At 45.8% G+C, this 20,538-nt stretch overlaps 1 long non-coding RNA gene across 1 annotated transcript in view; it reads right to left on the reverse strand.

Annotated features, from left to right (window-relative positions):
• Positions 1 to 20,538, reverse strand: part of LOC135387837 (uncharacterized) — a 223,149-nt gene that overhangs the window by 98,462 nt on the left and 104,149 nt on the right. Inside the window, exon 2 of the long non-coding RNA XR_010421256.1 lies at positions 11,039 to 11,100. This is a non-coding gene — a long non-coding RNA (uncharacterized LOC135387837). The remainder of the gene's footprint in view (positions 1 to 11,038; positions 11,101 to 20,538) is intronic.

The raw sequence follows: 20,538 nt of genomic DNA on the forward strand, positions 1-20,538 counted from the left end.
GTACAGAAAGTATTGCCTTCCGAAACGACATAGGTATAGGACACACGGAGACGTTGTGTGTGTGTCCTTTTTTTTTGTACCTCGTCTCGGGGTTCTGCTATCATGGATACTTATCCCCAGCTCGCTTGTTGCCTAACCTATGTTTCACCAGGAATAGGTTGTTTAAATGCCTGTCCTAGACATGGCAAGGAACAAACGGCCACCGGAGCTAGCTAGCAGGATACAATTCCGTTTATTCCATAGAGGAAACAACTGCCTCCTTCGACAACGGATACTTTAAGCTTTATCCCAGTCTTCGCCTTAACCCTCCCCCCACCTGCAAGAACAAACGCTCAACGTCATAAACAATCACGCGTTTAGCCACACGATGTAACCATAGACAGTTCCAAAGCCAGTTGTCCATAATACAGAACATTTCAATCCAAACTAGAGCCAATAAGTACCGGAACGAAAATATCAGTAAGCTATTCGTACGACCATACTTACATGGCAGCCAAGCAGCCAAAGGACCTACCAGCTGCAAGAACATCCCGCTAACACTGTTGAAATCCCATAATTCCTTATTCGGAAGTCTGACAGCCGACAACCAAAGTTGCATCGCGAACAATCGACAAACAGCCGTTGTAAAGGAAGCGATATCCCCCATAACTCATCGTGACCGTTTACATCCAACAAACGTCACAGTTTTCCCGTTTAACGGCACCCCAGCCCATCGCGAATACATCATCGATACTCATTTGCAGTTCACCGAGACGAGGCCTCCGCGCACTCCCGGGACGGATTTGGCGAAAAAAAGCGAGCGACGTCGAAGACTTTGCGCGCAAGTTTAGTTTCTCTTCTCGCCGCTACGCGTCGTTGATTTTTATTTATGGTACTAGTGACCTAGATCTCGCTTGACATTTCACGAATTATGTGCAAGATACAAGCAGGATTTACGTCCGATTTCAACGGTGATTTTGTCTTTCCTTTTTTTTTTTCGTCTTAGGAGCGTTAAGCGACTGGTGGCGCGTCGATCTGTGTACAGGCGTCAATACGGGCAATAGCAACAGAGGAGAGAGAGAAACTGGAGAGCTGCGCGGACAGCTGACCTACTTGCGTAGCGTATCGGTCAGCGTCTGAAGGCTAGTGTACAAAGTACACGACGGCCTTGTGGGGAACTTCGTGCTTTATTGTTAATTAATATTAATGACCATTGATACATTTTCATTGATTACGTATTAACACTAATTAACAATCGAAGAAACGTCACTGTGACGTGATCATGACGTTGGTAGACATAGCGAAACCGAAACAGCACGGAAATGGTACACACAAACGGGTCACGGGTTTAGTCGCTTTGGTGTCTCTATTCGCGTTCCCAGTTAACCGCGGAAGGCTCCACGAAAGTCAACGTCGTAATCCCGTGCGGATTGTGGTTTGTTATTAGGACTTTAGTTTCCGCTTGCTTTGTACGGAGACACCACGTGCACTCCGAGAGCCCTTCAGGCTTCGGAAGATGGGAGAGCCCGGTAGCCATCTTTAGAAAGGGGCCACCGAAAAGATAGGGCTATATACCGGTAGAATATGGAGCAGAACAAGGCCGTACAAATAACTAACAATATGTAAGGAATTACATAAAAGGTTTTTTGTGGCTTTGTCTCTCTCCCTCTTTTCTTTTTTTTTTTTCTTCTATAGTAGTTCCAGTCTACCAAATTGGCGGCGCTGTTGCGCCATCTGACGTCACTTGTTTGTAAAAACAGGGAGAGGTCTAGTGTGGCAATATGATACATGGAAGAAGTGAGAGACAGGGGGTCTGTATGCGTCATAGGCCGACTTCAGGGGAACTATGCCGACATCCGTTCCGGAAAGCCTACGAGAAAACTCATGGAAAACCTCAGGGAATCGGTGAGTCCTCCACCGCACCCGGAACTTCAGCGTAGAGCTCGCGGGAACGAGCAGATGTATAGTAACCGCGCCTCCGACGGTCTTAGAACACACGTACGACGTATCCAAAGCGCTCTAAATACACTATACCAAATTGAGAAACATCCCTTAGCTCGTAAACGAAAGCACCATACCGATAGGTAAGCGACACTGGAACAATCGGCACTATAAATCCCACACATTGCAATGTGCACTTTTTATTGCGCATCTATAGGCTATGCACTGATATCTACGTCAATAGACTACGAAATCGTTCCATGTCATCCCTAACGGGACCTCGTAAACCCCAAACCGAAACAGCCTACAACTCTAAAAAAAAAAGGCACTCCGATTCGCGAGCTAAATCTACGTAATCGAACAGCCGATAAGATAAGAGGAAAGTAACACGACCGGCTCTGACTTTTATGCACACTAAACAAATGTATAAGGCATCCCCAAAATCCCCCACGAGTCGAAAATAGTAGTCTCCTACTCAATTCAGAAGGCCTGCACTCTCACAACCAGTGCACATTTCACCAGCGCCCCCTATATTACACAGAGGTAGAGAGCGGGAGGAGAATATTAATCCGAAGATGCTGCCACCAATCGCGCGGAAAACACAGATAAGCGGGAATCCCGCTAGGCCTAAAGCCCTCAGAACCATTAGCGCCCTCTCGCGTGTGCTCACCTTATCTGGGATTAGACGAGATAAGGCACGGACCCTGGTGTGTTTTACGAGACGCCTTGTGTGCGGGGCAGTGTGTGCGTGGATCGACCGGCTCAGCGCCTAAACTGGCTTACATAAGCAGTCCGATAAGAAAGTCATCTAACAACGTTGAAGCGCGAGGCGTCAAGAGCTCAAGTACGGGGAAAACATGGCTGCTCTTTCCGAGAAGTGGAATCGATTGTGCGTTTAGATTTATTAGACATAAATTGCGCGGCTGTTGACGAAACGAAACGATGTGCGTGCAACTCGTCCGATGTCGAAGAGCTGTGCGTGACCATTTTTGTTTTCGATACCTCAGACATCGAAGAGTCTACCTATATGGAAACGACATTGCACATAACGTCGTTATCATAGTTTTTTTTTTTTTAATAAACATATCCCTCCCGGATGGAGCAGGAAATATCATTAGCAGCAAGTATGTGTGAATAATGTTCTTTCTTAGTGCGTTGATGTATTAGCGCATTAATATCTTATCATATAGTAAAATTATTATAATATAATATATTTATGTATATATTACATAAATATACCAATTATAATAATATTGTAGTAATATCTTATATATTAGTCTTAGTATTTCTCAAAACACGCGGTGTCACATCTCCACGACTGCTGAGAACTCTACATTGATACGGTACACAAATTCTAGAAGAAAGGAGAACTGTTTTCATGAATACAATCACGGCAATATTTTCACTACGCTCCCACCAAAAAAAGAAAAAAGAGAGAGACTTCTTCCTACCATTACACTTTTTTTTTTTTTTTCATTACCCCGATCAATATCACAGCGTAGAGTTAGGCCTAGCAACGCGTCCAGGAACGCAGCAGAGTCGTTCTAACACGGCAACGGCGTCCGATGGAAGACAATGCTATCTTCGCCCCAAACCACCATTAAGTAAGGAAGCTGGGGGAGGGCTGGGGGGGGGGGGGGCAAGCTATAAAGCTCCGCAAACCCTGGAAAGAATTGATAAAAGGGGTCTCTCTCGCGCCGCGCGTCAGAGGGGGAACCCAGTGGTGTACAATGGGCTAGACGACCCAGAAGAGTAATTGAAACTGACGGCCGATGCGAGGAGGTTGGAGATATTTAAAATGGTGGCCGTATATGTGTAGAGAGAACAAGTTGCCGGAGATCAAAAGCGGAAAGATGTCGCCATGAAAAATTGGGCGGGAGATTGCAGAGCGTTCACTGCTTTGATGGAGGAAAGCTTGCTTACAGAACCGTTTGCCCTCCAGCGAGAAATGTGTTCGCGCGCGTCAGGTCGCAGAGTGATGCTAGTCATCTGTAATTTGAGACGCCATTAATATCGACGAGGCACAATACACACCGAAAATTCTCCGTTCGACTGTCGATATTTAGAATGCGTAGAGTTTTAAAAATTGGCTTGCCCTGCGTGTCAGAACGGAAAAAGCTTGAGCAGACGATGTCATGTATGCAGACGACATTCGGGGAATAGACGGCGCGCGACCCAGGTTAAACAAGCGCCCAAGAAATACACCGCTGGCAGTTGGCTGACGATATGCCAAACAGGAGGAAGTTTCGTAAACGAACAGGCGCAATGGGACGTCTGTTTCAGTATTGAACAGATGAAACAAAACGTATGAAACGAAGCAGACGAGTTTTACGCCGACGATCAGTCCAAGGAGACGACGCAATGTACATTTTCCTCTGCCATCTGTTTCGGAAGCCGTTGCGAATTAGCTGACTGCGACTCTTTCTCGAGCAAGTGATCCTGCCTTTAATGTTGCATTTGCATTCATCCAGTCCATGTTTTTCACAATGCATCTAAGAAGCGTAAAATGAGAAGCGCAAACGACGCGACGGCACGTTTAGAATGAAGGGCAACAAACATCGAAGCACGTCGGTTCTATTGAATGTACGAACGTCTTGCAACGACATCGACAAGCAAAAGAACAACAACAACGTCTTTAACATGTAGGGCTACAGAAGGCTTACTTCCTCCCCCGACTCGGAAAAAGATTGAAGCGGGAAAAGTTCGGAGCAAACATTAATTACTCCGCGTCTGTTTACGCCGGGCTAAATTTAGTTGTTTGAACAGGGAGTTGTTACGGTGTGATGTAGTGTGCGCTAGCAATGACGGCCATTGAAGCATATAGGCAAGTTGCTAGGGGAATTATGCTGTTGCGTGTCTTTGTGAAACAATAGTGCGTTTATAAAGTTTACTTAACTGTCAGTATCAAATGCCGTTCAGCAATGCGGGTGTAAAAAGCAGATTGTTCATTTTAGATTAATAACAAATAATCGTGTAGTCTGGTGCACCAGTGCTAAAGTAAAAAAAAGTATTTGCAACGTGACGCAAGACGCGATGTGTTCATGCATGTCTGCACAGTGCTGATAGCCATGGCTGTTTCGCGGTGCTAACGTGGAATAATAATGCAAAAGAAAATTACACCGCTAACTGGTTTGGAGGCCGGAAAATGGCACACAGGAGCGCTGCACGAGCGTGAATTTACTGACACCACCCGGCCCGCACCAGAAGCCGCGTAGTCTTGCCCAACCCTAGCTCGACCCGGCTGCCGAAAACTCAGCCCGGTCCGGCGCGGCACGTACCCGACCCGAGTGCCCGATCCGGCTACCAGAACTCAACCCGGCCCGCATCTGCATAGGGAGATTTCTAATGCGATCCGTCCAACAGGTTCAACCCACATGATGCAGAGACAAATCACACATATCTGAAACGCACAAGCACAGCCTTTTGATGCAGTTTGTGCTTGTAACAACAGTGTTGGCTCCGAGACTCCCGCGCCAGACTGCGGTGCACGCCGCGACGAGGGAGTGATCCCCAACAAGGCGAAGTCGAGAATAACGCGACGCCTATATATGTTGTAGCATTAGCAGAAAGACGGAGGAAGGGCCCATGCTCTTTGAAAACGAATGTCGAGGATTAAATAATGTGAAATAATGTTTCACAAAAGGCCCGACCCGACTCAGGATGGAGAACTCTCGGACTGGACCCGAAGCCGGCAAGAGCCCGTAGTCAAAAGACTGAGTCCCGATTTCGTCGGGTGGGCTCGGGTCTTCAGGTGAGCCCAGCCCTTCGCAGTGCTCTAATACAGGGTAGAGAAAGAAACGGTGTTGCACTTAGTTCGCCTCCGCGGCTTCCCACAATGGCTAAGCTCCAAACGGCACCGGTTATGGCACATATGCCAGAGAACCAACACTCACAACGAAACAAGCTATATCCGGGACTTCAGCATAGAGAAAGTCTTAGGCGTATGGGACGCTAACCACAGGGACGCGGCCTTCAATGCTCTTGTCAATTTCATTGTGAAATCTGGACTAGAAACTCTATACTAGACGGAGCGTGGACATTACTATGATCCTTGATGTGAACGGCGCGCTCGGTCCTGCGTTGTCGCGGTCGAGACGCTCACCCCCGTGAGCTTTTGCGGTGCGCTCGCACATTCTGTGGTGCAATCGTACCGTTTCCTTTCTTTTTCCTTTCTTTTCTTTTCTGCTTTGGGGTGTACCGTCTTTCTTTTTTGGGGGGTAGCAGAATTCGCTTGCGCGAATTCAACCTCCCCTTGTTATTTTACCAACCACCACCACCACCACCACCAAGCTATATCCGCTAGCCTGAAAATGATTCCCATTCGAGCGGTGTTCCCTGCTATGCACCGTCAACACGTAGGAAACAGTAATACCGGCGAAAAAGGCGGCGGCATACGCCACCACACGCCACAACCGCAAGCACACATGCATCCACCTCCCAGCGGCAAACGACGCAACCCGGCGATATAGCGCTCGTCGCCATTCTCATACCGCACACGACCCCCAATTAGATACCACCACATACGCGGCTCTGCAAAGACCACCGCCCCGACTCACAGATTCATCACGATTACAGGGTATCGACAACATTTCCTTCTCCTTTTTGACGACAGTTATTTCTCGAGACCCATCATCAGCAGCGAGAGAAAAACACACCTTTAAGACACTTCCCTTTCCATTTGGGCCACGCCGGTGTTGACCGACGCCCAAGTTCCTCCCGTTCCCATAATACGGCACACGGTATAGGCCTAGCTGTTAAGCCTAATCTCGGAGCCGGCGATGGTCATAATTTCCTCTTATAGAGAGTGCACGTCGCTGGCAATGTGTCGTCGTCGTCGTCGGCAAGGTCTCTAAGCCGTCCATTTTGTGGCTAGATTAACGCCTCGGACTGTCGCCAAGTGTGTGTGGGTATACTGGCTCAGGAGTTTCAAACGGACAATATAAATTATGACGAGAAAGAAATATAAAAAAAAAATACAGTCGAACGTTTCACGGAGGAAGCTTCTGCCGTGACGGTGGTTCGACGACGTCTCGGTGGGTGGTGTCAGAGATGCGAGAGAAAGTGGCGTGCGCGGCATAACGCCTACTTTTTCCTGGAAGGTGGTGATTTGTGATCCGTCGGTATCCTTTGGATGTTGAACTTCTCCTGTCTCTATATCTATACCTGGTTCGAACGTTGGCGCGCATTTCCTCTTTTAAGTGGTATAAGAAGGCGATAACTTTGAGAAGAAAATAATTTAGAGTTCGTTCTAAGGATCTAGATGACACGCTTATTATTTCTGTGCAATAAGGCGATGGCGTAATGCACTCCTTATAAACATGCGTAGGTCTGCAGTAAGTAACACCCTGCAGGTTTTTCAAAGCTAAACAGACGCTGTCAAGTGCCGTCTAAGAGCCAGCAAAATATGTCAATGAAATTCGAAAGTAATTATTTACAAATTAATTTGATAGCCTGTTCTTTCGCTAACGTGACCTCGCTTCCAGTTCCGTTCTGTCGAGCAAAACAGTCCATTGACTGGAGTCAAAACTTGCGGATTACGACTTCCCATACATCAGTCAGCCCTCAGCAATATCACAGTTACACACCTGCGCGACGTTCGCCACGGTGAGGCAGCTCAAGCACATAGGACTTCGTGTAGCCGAAACCGGATGTGAACAAGGCACTGACTTTTTGCATTTATTCAAAATACTGGATGAAACTTTGCAGACGACATCTATAGATGTTGCTCGTGATCGAATAGAACTCTGATCTCAATATAAGTCGACGGCTCGAGACTGCCATGAACAGGGAGCAGTACAGGTATATCCCTTATGGTTGATAAGGGAACTTAATAATAAGATAAGGACAAGGATAAGGGAAGCCGAGGAGGTCAGACGTTGCAGGAGTGCTGCTCCCACATGTTGTATTACGGCGGTCTTTCAACTTCGATGTTGACAGGAGGCTGTCCCTCCTCACAAAACTTTTGCTCTTTCCCCTTTTTACTCCTACGTCCCAATTTTCGTCTCCAATTGCGCTCGTGGTTTTTAAGAAAATCAAAATGGAAAATTACGGGCAACACTGTGTCGTTGACGCCACCATACTGCGCATTGCACGTCAAGTACGGCGGCGAAACTGCATTGCATGCGCGTAACACTGTGTCACAAACGCTATGCGCTGCGAGTCTGGTGCCCTCTTTGGTATTGTGCATTGAAGCATAGAAATCGCTGGAAATGAAACATCTGGTCCCTAATGAAGGGTTATTTTATGTGTTTGCACAGTTAGCTGTGCAACGGTTCCAGTGTGTCATAAAAAGACGCCCGCACGTCACATGTGAACAGAGCTGGCTATATACCCGACGGCTGTCACGTAAGGTACTTTCTCCGGAGGCCGCATCGCGGCGCCACCAGTCTGTCGCACAGTTCCTAGGGAGCAATACACTCGATGGCACCCCTGTGCATGGATCACCGATCGCTCGACAAATTGAGGATTATTTCCAACCAGACGTCGCCCGGAGGCGTTTTACCGCAATTTTACTAGTAATATATATATATATATATATATATATATATATATATATATATATATATTACTAGTATATATATATTAGATATATATTTAGCGTTCCTGTCACATGTAAAACTTGTTGTAATAGCGAGAGGATAGAGAGGTAGCAAGCGAGCTGGTGGTATAGCTAGATAACTTAAAAACCCGAGACTAAGGGACAAAAATAATAGGTTTGCATCATGCGTTGTCAACATAATTTGTCTGTCTGCTGCTTTACGGCAACTTTAAGATTTCTGCGGTTTCCCCAGCAGCGACGAGGAGCCTTTGCCCACGTTTCTAATTTTTCTTGGCAGTAATACACAAACGTATGGCCATTTGGAATGACCGTTGTCTTCCAATTGTAAGGGCTGTTGTCGATCACCGTCACATGCGGCCAAGTCACGGCGACGTGAAATCAGTCAGGGTTGACCTCGTACATCTGCACTCTAAGAAAAAAATGAGTAAAACGGGAAGTAATTGCAGCTTCTACTCCCCTAGTGTGCAATTACTCCCCATTTTAGTCCCCTAACCCAACATTTAGTCCCCAGGACTGCAAATTGTCACTAAACTTCGCGAATGGTCTCCTGAATGCAACAGTCTACGTAAATATGTGCCCTTGGTCAATTTGAACGACATAAGGCTGTAGAACTCAGACAACGTAGCAATTTTCCAGCCACACATAGTAAGGAACAGTTAGCGCATCTTTCTTCGCAAATTGTGCCCTAGTATGACGCAAGATTTTATATCACTCGATATATCACGGTTGACGGTTTGCTTCAAGGTATTTTCATGCATGCGCACCAATTATGTACCTGGGACTCTTACAACAGCGCGTAAAATGCGGTCTTCACTCTGTGACATTCATTTACTCCCGCGCATTTACTCCCGAACGGGACTATTTTTTGTGGCAATGCAATTACTCCCCAAAAGGAGTAAAAGTACTCATTTTTTTCTTGGAGTGTGAGCGAACCATCCGTGACTTTCATCTGTCTTTCATTTTTTTTTTTTTAATTCACCGTGTGCTTCAATACACCGCTTCAATTTGTCACTTCAATACGCACATTGTTCCCCAAGTTAATTAACACCATCCTTCCAAAGATCGGTCCCGCGTCTTCCGAAGGCACTGAGGCCTGAACAGCGCTGCCGCCGCCACCGTGTTAAGCCAGACGAAAGAGATGGGGAAAAAAAATCTGTTATCTCTCACCTTTTACCTCGATAATAAAGGACTGGAGAGGCCCCTTTGAACGGAAAATACAATGGCCACAACAAAGGGCAAGCACAGGCGACAAAGTTAATTGCGGCCCTAAATGTCAGGAGCTAATCCGACACCTTTTGTTCGGCCTCCAGTCTGGGATACCTAGACGCCATTTTTGTTCTCACACCTGTCATGATGTGTCCTCTCCATAAGCCGGTCAAAGGAACGCGTCGGAGAACTTCCATAATACCTCGAAACAAAGGAGAAGTGGCGAAGAGGGGACGTCCCACCAATTGAGCCACCGCGATAGATATGGCGGGCCTATCGTTGTCACGAACGGTATAGCGCACTATCTCCTATACAAGCCCCATTCGCACATATCGAAGTATAGAATGATTACACGGTACAATACCCGTTGCTTGCGGAATAGGAAACAACCCAAGCGCACTCGATGACAGGAGACAAGACAAACACACCGAGCCCCAGAGGGAAAGCGAGCACGGCTTGGATTGGATTGGATACGAGCAATGTCCAGTATAGGCGTTGAAAGACCATCGCCGTATCTCTCATGGTGGCTCTCAGGACTTGGAATTTGGGAGAGGGCGTCGTCTCCTTACAAATCCCTTGTTTTTCTCATTTCTCTCTCTCGCTCTCTCTCTCTCTCAGCTTTTCTTGTAGCTCCTTACGATTATAACGCACATCACGGGAGATATCTTCGCCTCTGAAGCGGCCGCGGGCGATGTCACGTGCTTTCGAGAGCCAATAGGGATGGTCGAGGCTCTGGCTCCTCTGGTTTAAGAGTTTGACAGAGATTTTTGTCCGAGGGTTTGTATCTTGCAAACTACGACACGCAGAAGAATGATTATTTTAAAGCGTCAGCATTAGAGTCCTCGGTACGCAAGAATCGGGGCGTGGTCTGTCTGTAGCTGCGGCACTGCGCGCATGCGCGGTGAGTGGAGAGGGAAGGAGGGAAGGCGAGGGCGCGTGGAGAAGAGGAGAGGGCGCGCCGGCCAGCGCAGCTGTGCTGGTCGACAGGCTCAGACGTGTCAGCGTGGTCGCGCCATGGGTTATGAAAGCTGTGCGTAGGAGCGGCGGCGAAAGAAGACTGCGAGACGGCGTCGCCAAGCTGAATCGGAGGAAGCCCGAAAGGCTCGTTTGGCTGCGGACGCTGTCTTGCGTTAGCGTTGTGTAGGGTGGTGTGAAGAGTTGTGTGGCGTTGTGAAGGGGAGTTGCAAAAGGGTTTTAATAATGCTAACGTGTTTCCGTCGGAGTCACCAATGGATCGACCATGTTTTTCTTCCTTCAATACTTTGGCATGCACGTAGTACAATACTTATACAATACGGTGCGATCAACCGCATATACGAAAGTGTCACACTCCCTGTAACTGAAAGGATTTACCTGCGTTTAATCCCGGGGATAAGTTGGTTCTGTTGCGGGATCTTAGAGTCATCGGCGCTGTGCTGTAAGGGAACAAAGAAAGTGTTTAAAGTAGCGTTCCTGTTAAGTAAGATATATTTCTGTGGTCAGGCACTGGGGATGACGCGAATAAGGAACTATGTTGTTTGGAACCAAGCTATAGAAAGAAATTTAAAAAAGATTATCATGTTCCTTATTCGCAAAGTAAGCACAGACAGAAGAAATGAAAGATATTGAATAATAATTAAGTTAAGGTTCGATCAACTTGTATGAATTATCTAGATTAATGACATTAAATTAAAATGAATTAAAGTGAAATAAGACGAGCTGAACTGAAATGAAAAGAATGCATATATGCAGTGTATTTACTTGGATAATGAAAGAATAAAGGAGGTACATAAACGTTTGTGCTGAGCCCACGGGCCGACATGTATGGAAAAAAAATCTAAGACAAATCTAGAAATAATTCACTTGCTCACCGCAATGACGATGTAAATTAACCATCGCTTTCGAGAGAAACTTATAGAAGTCCGAAAATTGGAGTCTAAAATTCCAATTCGAAAAACGAAAGCTTTCCTCAGTCTCCCAAAGAACAAATTTTCACTTACATCATTATTGCAGAGGGCCATTAAATTTGACTCCTTGCGGGGTGGTTCTGACATATGCAAGCTTCTGCCCAACGTCTATATCTAAAATCTAAAAATTAAGGTTTAGCATCTCTTTTGATCGTCCGATTTGCACAATAATTTCGACTTTCTCGGATAAAATCACTTGATATTCGCAAGCCAGGTAGCGGAGTGAATACAATTTCATAAATAAGTTCTTAAACTAAAGACCATATAGTTCCGTTTTAGATTCTAAACCACTAAGAAATTGCACCTGAGGAATTGGGGAAGCTTTTTGGGCCGATTAACGTCTGTATAGAACTAAAAGTCTGAATTTAAAAAAAAAATTGTACAAACAGGATCAAAAGTCCAATTTAACGAAGTTTTCAACATTTCAGCAGACATGAGTGCTTCGCCTCCCATTTCGACGCAAAGTAACACTCAGAACAACAACGGGAAGGAGACAGTAAATCATTCCCTAACTTTAAAATTGCCCTCTACAGCAAAAAAAAAAAAAAAAGCGTGACTCCTACACGTGTACTGCAAAACAACTGCTGCCAGATATGAAGCACATAAATCAAGCAGAAAACACAATAACGGACAAGCTCGCCGAGCACTCGCAACAAAACCTCCTCCACACTATGAGATGCTCACTCGTGGCAGTTGCTATAGTTTGTTTGCTACATAATTCCCCCTCCCCCCTCCCCCTCTCCACTTTCGTTTGTCTCCCCCCTTCTACTAAACCCCAATCTAGGCTTAACTCGCGTGGCATTTTTCCTCGCGCTCTCTTTATTAAATTCTTTGTTGCCTTCGAAACAGCGTCTGATATTTGCAGCTTCTTCTTCCTCCTCCCCAATCTGCCCATCTTCATCAAGCAATGCAACCAGGCAGTGAGAAGAGAGAGAGAGAGAAAAAAAGAACGTTGTTGCTCATAAGTTAATAAAGTCACGGAAAGGAGGGCGCGAAGCGCTGTGTGGAATGCAAAATTTACGACCACTGTCGTCAGAAGGCGCTGTATCAGAAGAAAATTGGAAGGCCCCCCCCCCCCCTTTCTAACGACGCTGCTGCATGCGTTCGACGCGGTGGGGCGCGTCGGTCACCGGAAATTGAGTTCGGAAATCGGGCCGCGGGAGAAATGAGGAAGGGGTTTTATTTTCTACTTCTTCTTCTCGGCTCGTGTTGAAGAAGAGAGAAAGTTGAAATCGAAAAACAAAATAAGTCCATCCTCCTATAGGGACATCCTTATTTCGCAGGGACATCTTTATCGAACTTTACAGGTCCTATTGTTCTTCAAAGTACATTCTTTATTAGTACATAAAGAGAGAGAGAGTACCAAGCAGGAAGGAAGCTCCCCTTTTCTCGGGACGTCTCTCTTTTTCAAGGACAATGTTAACGTAACCGGAAACAACTTTCATTCTTCGAGGTACATAGATTATCTTTATCAGGAGCAGCTTTCGGTCTTCGTCAGACGTCTCTTTCACACAAGGAGATACACTATCCGTATACGAAGGACAACTTCGACGGGTTAAGGAGAGAGTTCGGGAAAGGTACACTCAGTCGGAAGCGTCGAGATATTCGGTGAAGTAGTCCTCTACAATTCAGAGCAGCAGAAGACACGGGTTCCAAACGGCCACCGTATAGGCAGACCGAATTAACTTTAAAACGGTATTTTCTACGGTGAACGCCCCGTATCTTCCAGTATCCACGCGACAGAGCATTCAAACCACCAGCCACGACGCGCGCATATTTCCATCGCACACCATTTATAACATTTGCATCGAGTCGTAAAAATACGAGAGAACGTCTCTGGCGCTTGGAACTTTGCAGACTGATACTCACTTGCGATTTATCGATATATATATATATATATATATATATATATATTTAAATGTTATCACTTTGTAGCAAAGAAGTTCGAAGCAAAGCAAATTCTCACTCCATGCATTTCCTATATGACCAATACCGCCCGCAAACGACCATTTTCTCTTCTGTCTGCTTCACGTTCAGATTCCCGCGTATAGGTGGCACTGCCTCGAAACCCTGCATCGCGTCCATGTGGTTCTTGGTTGTTCCATAAGTTTTGGTTGTGCTTCGTCTCCAGGCAGCGCCATCTATACGTGGTGATGTGAACGTGAAGGAGACAGAGGAACAAAATGGCGGGTTGCTGCGGTATAAGGCCATAGGAAATGCATGGGGTGGGAATCTGCTTAGCTTGTGACTTTTCTTCTATAAAGTGACACATTTGAAAAAATAAAGAAAAAATAATATCGATAAAACCTAAGACAAAACGACTATCTAGTCTGCAAAGTTTGAAGCGCCATCAGAAACGTCATCTTCTATTTTTACGACGCGATCAAAATATGTAACGTTTGCTAAATTCACTCCATAGTAGTACGAACCTACTACTACTATTTCCTATACTACACTCTTAAAAATGAACTTCACCACATAGCACGCTCCAAGCCAACCATAATCCCGAGTGGCATCGTTCTCTCACATGATTTGTAGAAAACGGGAGGCGTACGCCTTTTTGTGACAATTAGCATTTCTGCATAAGTGTCACAAAAAGGCGTACGCCTCCCGTTTTCAACAAATCAAGGAAGGGAACAATATCACCCTGGATGATGGTTGGCTAGGAGTGTGCTATGTGGTGAAGTTCATTTTTAAAGGTGTAGGTCGTGGTGAGAATTCGTCCGCGAGTAAGACCTAGCATCCGAGGCCTCCGCATTAAACAGACGCGCACCAATCCCAACCCCCCCCAAAACCAGAGCACCCAAAATTTCCCCTCGAAAACGCCAAAACAGGAATGCCGACGCTGAGCCCAAACCGGAACCGGAAACGCGGCTCCACCCTCCAATCAGAACAGGATTCCCCAAAAAAGGGCGGCTGCGTTGCTTCGTTACTGTCTTTAGACGCGGCGGCGCAATCGTCCTGCGGTTTCAACAACGTAGCACCACCATTTTCTTTCTTTTCTTTTTTTTGTCCATACTCTTCCAAAGCGAAGAATGGAAAGTAGTTTTTAGGGTCAGTAGTATTAACCGCGGAAGGTAAGAATGACTCTGTGACAGCGGCTGACGCCCGAAATCCGTAACAAGTGTTGCGCGAATAACGTACGATAACAATAGGATGGTCGGTCTCCGAACGAAGGTCTGGGTTAAGACAACGCCTATGTTTTTTCGTGAGAGGAAACGCCCTTCAGTTTCGTTTTTTGTTGCGCCATGTAGAGACCTTCACCTCGAGGCCGCGTAATTATGACCTTCGTTTATTCGTGACCGAAAATTATTCGTCAGCTGTGTGTGCTCTAGAGTCCAATGACGTTTGTTTCCTGTCTGTGTTTGATATTTGTTTCCTGTCATGTGACCTTATTATTATTTTTTTTTTCAGAAGTCACTATACTGTTTCTGGTACTAAAACTGTGTTTTGGTGAGGTGGAATACGTCGTATTTTTCACAACGTTTTACCACATAAATAGTCAACAGCGTCGTCGTTGCTGGTATGGCAGCCAACACCATCTGTACCGACAAAAAAAAAAAGAAAAGAAAAAAAAAGGTTCGTACGATGCCTCGATTAAATTACTTTCTTTCCACCCAAAAAGCCGTTTTATGTAATAAAAAAAACAGTGGTCGACTTTAACCCGGGGTATTTGTGAAGGCGGCATATATATCTCGAACAAAGGCAGTCCATAATTACGCACCGACACCCAAGACTGACCCCGAGTTCCAAAAAAGGTTTTTCTTCTTAAACGAGCACGAAGAGCCAGAGTATAACAAATCTGTCCTTTCCCTGATCGAGTTCTTAGTAACAGAGAGTAAAAGCAAGGAAAAAAAAAACTCCTTTCGAAAGCAGCACCAGCAATCAGAGACCTTTTGTTTTAACAACCCTCTCGCCCCCCCCCCACTACTTTCCCTCCCTCTTTCCATCGTCCCACAGCGCCCCCTAACGATTCCTTCCCCCCCCCCATTTCCGTTTAATTTAGCAACATGCCGCAGTGCGCTTCCGTTAGGGTTAATTACCGGAACTGTTAGCAGCTTCCCCCTCCCCCTCTAACGTTTTCGCCCGAGCCATGTTCGTTTGAGACGTAAAAGATGCCTAGTCCCGCTCATTCCACGCGGAAGGTCTAATGGACGACCAAAGATCGATTCCTCGAACACACACCGGAGGTTTAACGCGTGATCTCTAGTCCGAACTGGACGCCGAGGTGAACGGAGCCCAATTCGCACCCACCGTTGTGATCTATACTTTCGATACATATCGATCTTGCTGTATATATATAACCGTGCATCATCATAGAAAGGCCGCGAACTTTGTGACGCAAGCATCCTCCATCTATCCTCTTATCCTCCAAGTTTCATCACCTCAGAGCGAAATTAATCACGAAGTTTTCTTCGGTATCCATAGCTTTAAAAAAAAAAAAAAAAAATTCAAAAATACAGGAACCACCTTAGGGTGTCGTAGTATAGCAACGAGGACCTCTCAAAAGTTCAATCTAGTCCAGATTAGTACAGGCATAATAATAATCATAATAAATACTGGAGCTTCACTTGTAAAAGCTTTCGCGCAGCAGACCACACTTGATAAGTATAGCGTCTGTCTTTATAGAGTCTGACTTTTTCGGGTTAAATGCCTTTACCATATTCCGGAGGGAAAAATCGGGTGTTATTGACACAATCGGGTGTTATCAGGGTACGTTTTTCTTTCAGTCCAGCAAGCACCCGTAATCAGAGGTGCACGTATTGATCAAACATGCTTTCCTCGCGATTTATACCCAAGCAGCACAATGTACTGAAAGTCGAGTGCAATAGGGGTGGACGGTATGTGTCTTATCAATGTTCTTTAGTGTGACGAGCCTGTTCAAGGCCTTCCATTTACCCGTCCACCCCTATTGCACTCGACTTTCAGTACATTGTGCTGCTTGGGTAGTCACAACCACCACATGATGTAACATTAAATGTGCTTCGCGTAGTTTATCGTTGCACTCAGATGATATTTTCATCGAACGTGTGCACAGATTTCTATCGTGCACGTGATACATGATACAACATAATACGTGATTGGAATTCGGGAAGAAATCGGGTTTAACCCGAATGCGTCCGAAACTGATTCGGGAGGGAACAATCGAGCGGAATCGGGTTTAACCAGAAAAGGTCAGACCCTATATACATAAGGTACCAGCGTACCATTTGGAAGCTACTGCAACACGAACGCTTGTACACGAATGAGTCAAGGGAAGCTTCAGTGTTTATTGTTATTGTTGTTGTTGCAGCTTACCAAGCAGCACAATGTACTGAAAGTCGAGTGCAATAGGGGTGGACTGTATGTGTCTTATCAATGTTCTTTAGTTTCACTAGTCTGTTCAAGGACTTCCACCTACCCTGACACCCCTATTGCACTCAACTTTCAGTACATTTTGCTGCTTGGGTTTTTGCTCTGGCTACCCACATTGTAAAAATGTGAAATAATGCATTCAATTCAAATGCAAAGTGTCGTAGTAACTGGAGTCAATAAAACACACAAGTACTAACATCACACATGAAGCTCAGTTGACCGCTTCGATTAAAAAATGGCACAAGTTGTTGAAAAAAGCAGTGGGACTCGAGTCCACACCCTCAGGTTTCAGGTCAGTGATGATACCAGATGCACCATACTTAGCTGCCGTCTCAGCACCGTACCAAGCTCCGCTGATAGACACACACGCCCTCAATATGCATTAGCACTTACATTGTTACCGGACACACTCCCATTCACTCATACGAATAGACGCGAGGCGGGAGGCATCCTTCCTAAGGAAGCGCTGTAGTAGCCGAGGTCAGTGGAAAACACGGCGGTTTACATTCATCTTTAGCGGCGAGAAAGTTCATAATGCGTTCACGGAGCAACACAATCGGTCTTCGTAAGGGCAGCTTCTCCTCAAGCTCTTGTGCTCTGCAGTGAAGCCTGATTTAGTTTTTTTTTTTTTTCGAATTTGAATTTTTTGAACTCAAATTATGATTTTGTAAAGGAACCGAAATAAAAATTATAACGCAGGAACGTTCTGTTATTTTTTCCTGCTAACTCGCATTCCTGCTTTACTCCCTCATCTTGACGCTGCGCCAACGTCGGCTTTCTAAGCGCATTCGAAATCCCCAGTCAATAGAGAACGATGTCGCGACTTTGAGTAGATCATTACATCTCACTTAACAGGAATCAACTAACACTACAACGTTACTTCGAGCGCTTATTAACAAAAATAACGACTATTTATAGCCCCATTAATTCACAACTTACGTTGGCGGACAAACTGCACGATGGATGGATACTTAAAGATAAACATATTGGGATGGGAGTTCGACGAATGTAAATTCTGCATAACGCTCCATAACACTTGAAAACGACTGCTCAGCAACCGCTTGGGATTGAGGTGAAAATGGAGGGACAAATTGGAATGCGAAGAAGGAAGAAGACAGAAAGAAAAGGTAAAGAAAGAGTGAAATTACTGTCACACGAGAATAATGCGAGGCAATAAAGTGATGGAGCTGCGTAAGTTCCATTTCACTTCCCCGGAGTTCCCTAATCATTACAACTTGGTGTTGGCCTTAACATCTGTATTTCTTCCGTATTTTTTCATAATTTTCTGTATCGCAGCTGTTTGTATCTTCTTTTGTTTGCTTGAAAGCTTTAGGGAATAGCAAGCCAACCTTTCCCTTTTTTTTTTATTTTTTACTTTGCATTAAACATATCCCCCCCCCCCCCCCCGAACATCCCGAAAATGTTTGGCTAGAGTTCGGTACGCCCATTACCCGCTTTGTGGGTTCCCAAATGTTGCCAACTGCGATTGCAGGCAGCGACGGGCTTCAAAGTAGCGTTCGCGGACAATTAGGGTCTGTCCGATATTCCTCAACTCCACACAGAAAGCGGCTGGGACATTCTTGCGCAGATCTTGTGCAGAAACACGGTCGGTTACTGCGGGGGGCGTCCAGTCGAAAGCTATACGCAACGGCGTCTCCACGAACCGCGGGATAGCGGCCCGAGTACCATCAAAGGCGTTGTCCGCTGGATCTATCCCGCATGGAAAGTGACGACATGGCTTGTCGGCGTGCGTCCACTAAACCGTATAGCTCCCACCACATTTGCTTTCTCTCTCTCACACACACACACACAGCGACGAACATTAAGCGCGAGTTAGAGCAAAGAGCACGAAAAGGAAGTGGGTTTCGCTTCACTTGATACGATTTTTCTCCCAGCAACACTGTGTACACATCCCAAACAACAATCATATAGATTAAACTCCCAAATCGAAACGAAAAACAAAATCTTCCATCCAACTGAGCGGCTGTTATTCCAAACGGTCGCTAAACATTTCATTCCCCGGTGACTTCACGATATTGGTGAGCTCGATTTCACTCCCCCTCCCCCCCCCCCCCAAAAAAAATAAAATAAAAATAATAAAAAATAAAACAAATACAAGTTCCGTCTCAATGACAGTCATCCCTACGGTTCTCCTCACCCCTCAAAATGACGATCCTACATTTTTCTCCAACACATATCCACCCTAAGGGTTCCAAAATGGCATCTCTTGCAGAAACGTATTGCCTCACTGTGTATAGGAAGCATGGTTGCCGAAATACACGAAAGAGGGAAGCGCTCAGAATGCCTGAGGCAGATGACATTTCTCCCGGTCCCCCTTCATTCTGTCATCGGCATTGTAGAAAGGTAATATTGCCCACGTTTCGTAAGCGGCGAATGCAGGGATTGGGAGATGCAGACGCGTGTTGCAGACAAGTTTGCTTTACAGGAATGACGTGCTTCGGATGTTTCGAGAACAGTATATATGCCAGATTGGCTGGGCGGGGATTTTGTTGTAATATATTTCGCGCGGGTTCTCCTGCTGCACATATTCCAATCGTTGTTGGAGCTTCGACCGAAGGAGGTTTTTTTTCTTTTTTCTTCCTTTCTTTTTTTTTACGCGCTTTTACATAAACAAAATACAGAAGCCGACACTGAATATTTTTGTTTAAGTTTAATTTGTACAAGCTTTCGCGTGGAGGTCCACGCTTCCTCAGGTACCTGAGGAAGGGTGGTTGGTGGGGGTGGGGGTGGTGGGGGTGGTTGGTGGTTCCTTGGTACCTGAGGAAGCGTGGACCTCCACGCGAAAGCTTGTACAAATTAAACAAAAATCTTCAGTGTCGGCTTCTGTATTTTGTTTATGTGATCTACAGGACTTGACTCCCCTCTTCGTATACGCATCTGTTACGCGCTTTTACGTAAAAGTGAGGCCCTCGCAGAAGAATCACACATTGCGTCGTGTAACGCTCGTGTGGCATACGTTGAACCTATTCATCCGAAAAGCGATTTCAAAGTATACGTGTCATGTATATAGTCACACCCGAGTTCGATTAATGAATGCACGCATTCTCCTGCTGGAAGGTTACACGAGGGTTCGAATCGCAGTACCTTGAGTGCTTTCCCTGGGTTTTCCGGCAGTCTTTCCAGACCAATGTCGACGCAGTTCCCCCTGAAGTCGGCCCGGGACGCGTACTAATACACCACTCTTTCCTGCTGTCCTCTCCACGTGTGTACGCCCGCTCATAGCCACAGGTGCTTCGCGGCGCTAACACGGAGTTAAAACAAATACCGCACCGCGGAGTACACATACATCTGGCAAAAAAGTAGTATTTTTTCTACGTGTCGGTACTTGGCGAGATATAGACACCAGGGAATGGAACCGTTATTTATTTTTTATTTTTTTTTAGCTTCGGTTCGTGTTCAGGTTCTGGCATACTGGTCCGGTTCGGGGTCAGCTCCGCAGAAGCGCAAAATATCGGTTTATCAGGTTCAGGAATTCAGGAAAGTAAATTTTAAGCGATTGCCATGGGTTACAAGCAATCACGTCCTTACGAT

Source organism: Ornithodoros turicata, chromosome 3, assembly GCF_037126465.1.
Source record: "Ornithodoros turicata isolate Travis chromosome 3, ASM3712646v1, whole genome shotgun sequence".
NCBI classification, from domain to species: domain Eukaryota; kingdom Metazoa; phylum Arthropoda; class Arachnida; order Ixodida; family Argasidae; genus Ornithodoros; species Ornithodoros turicata.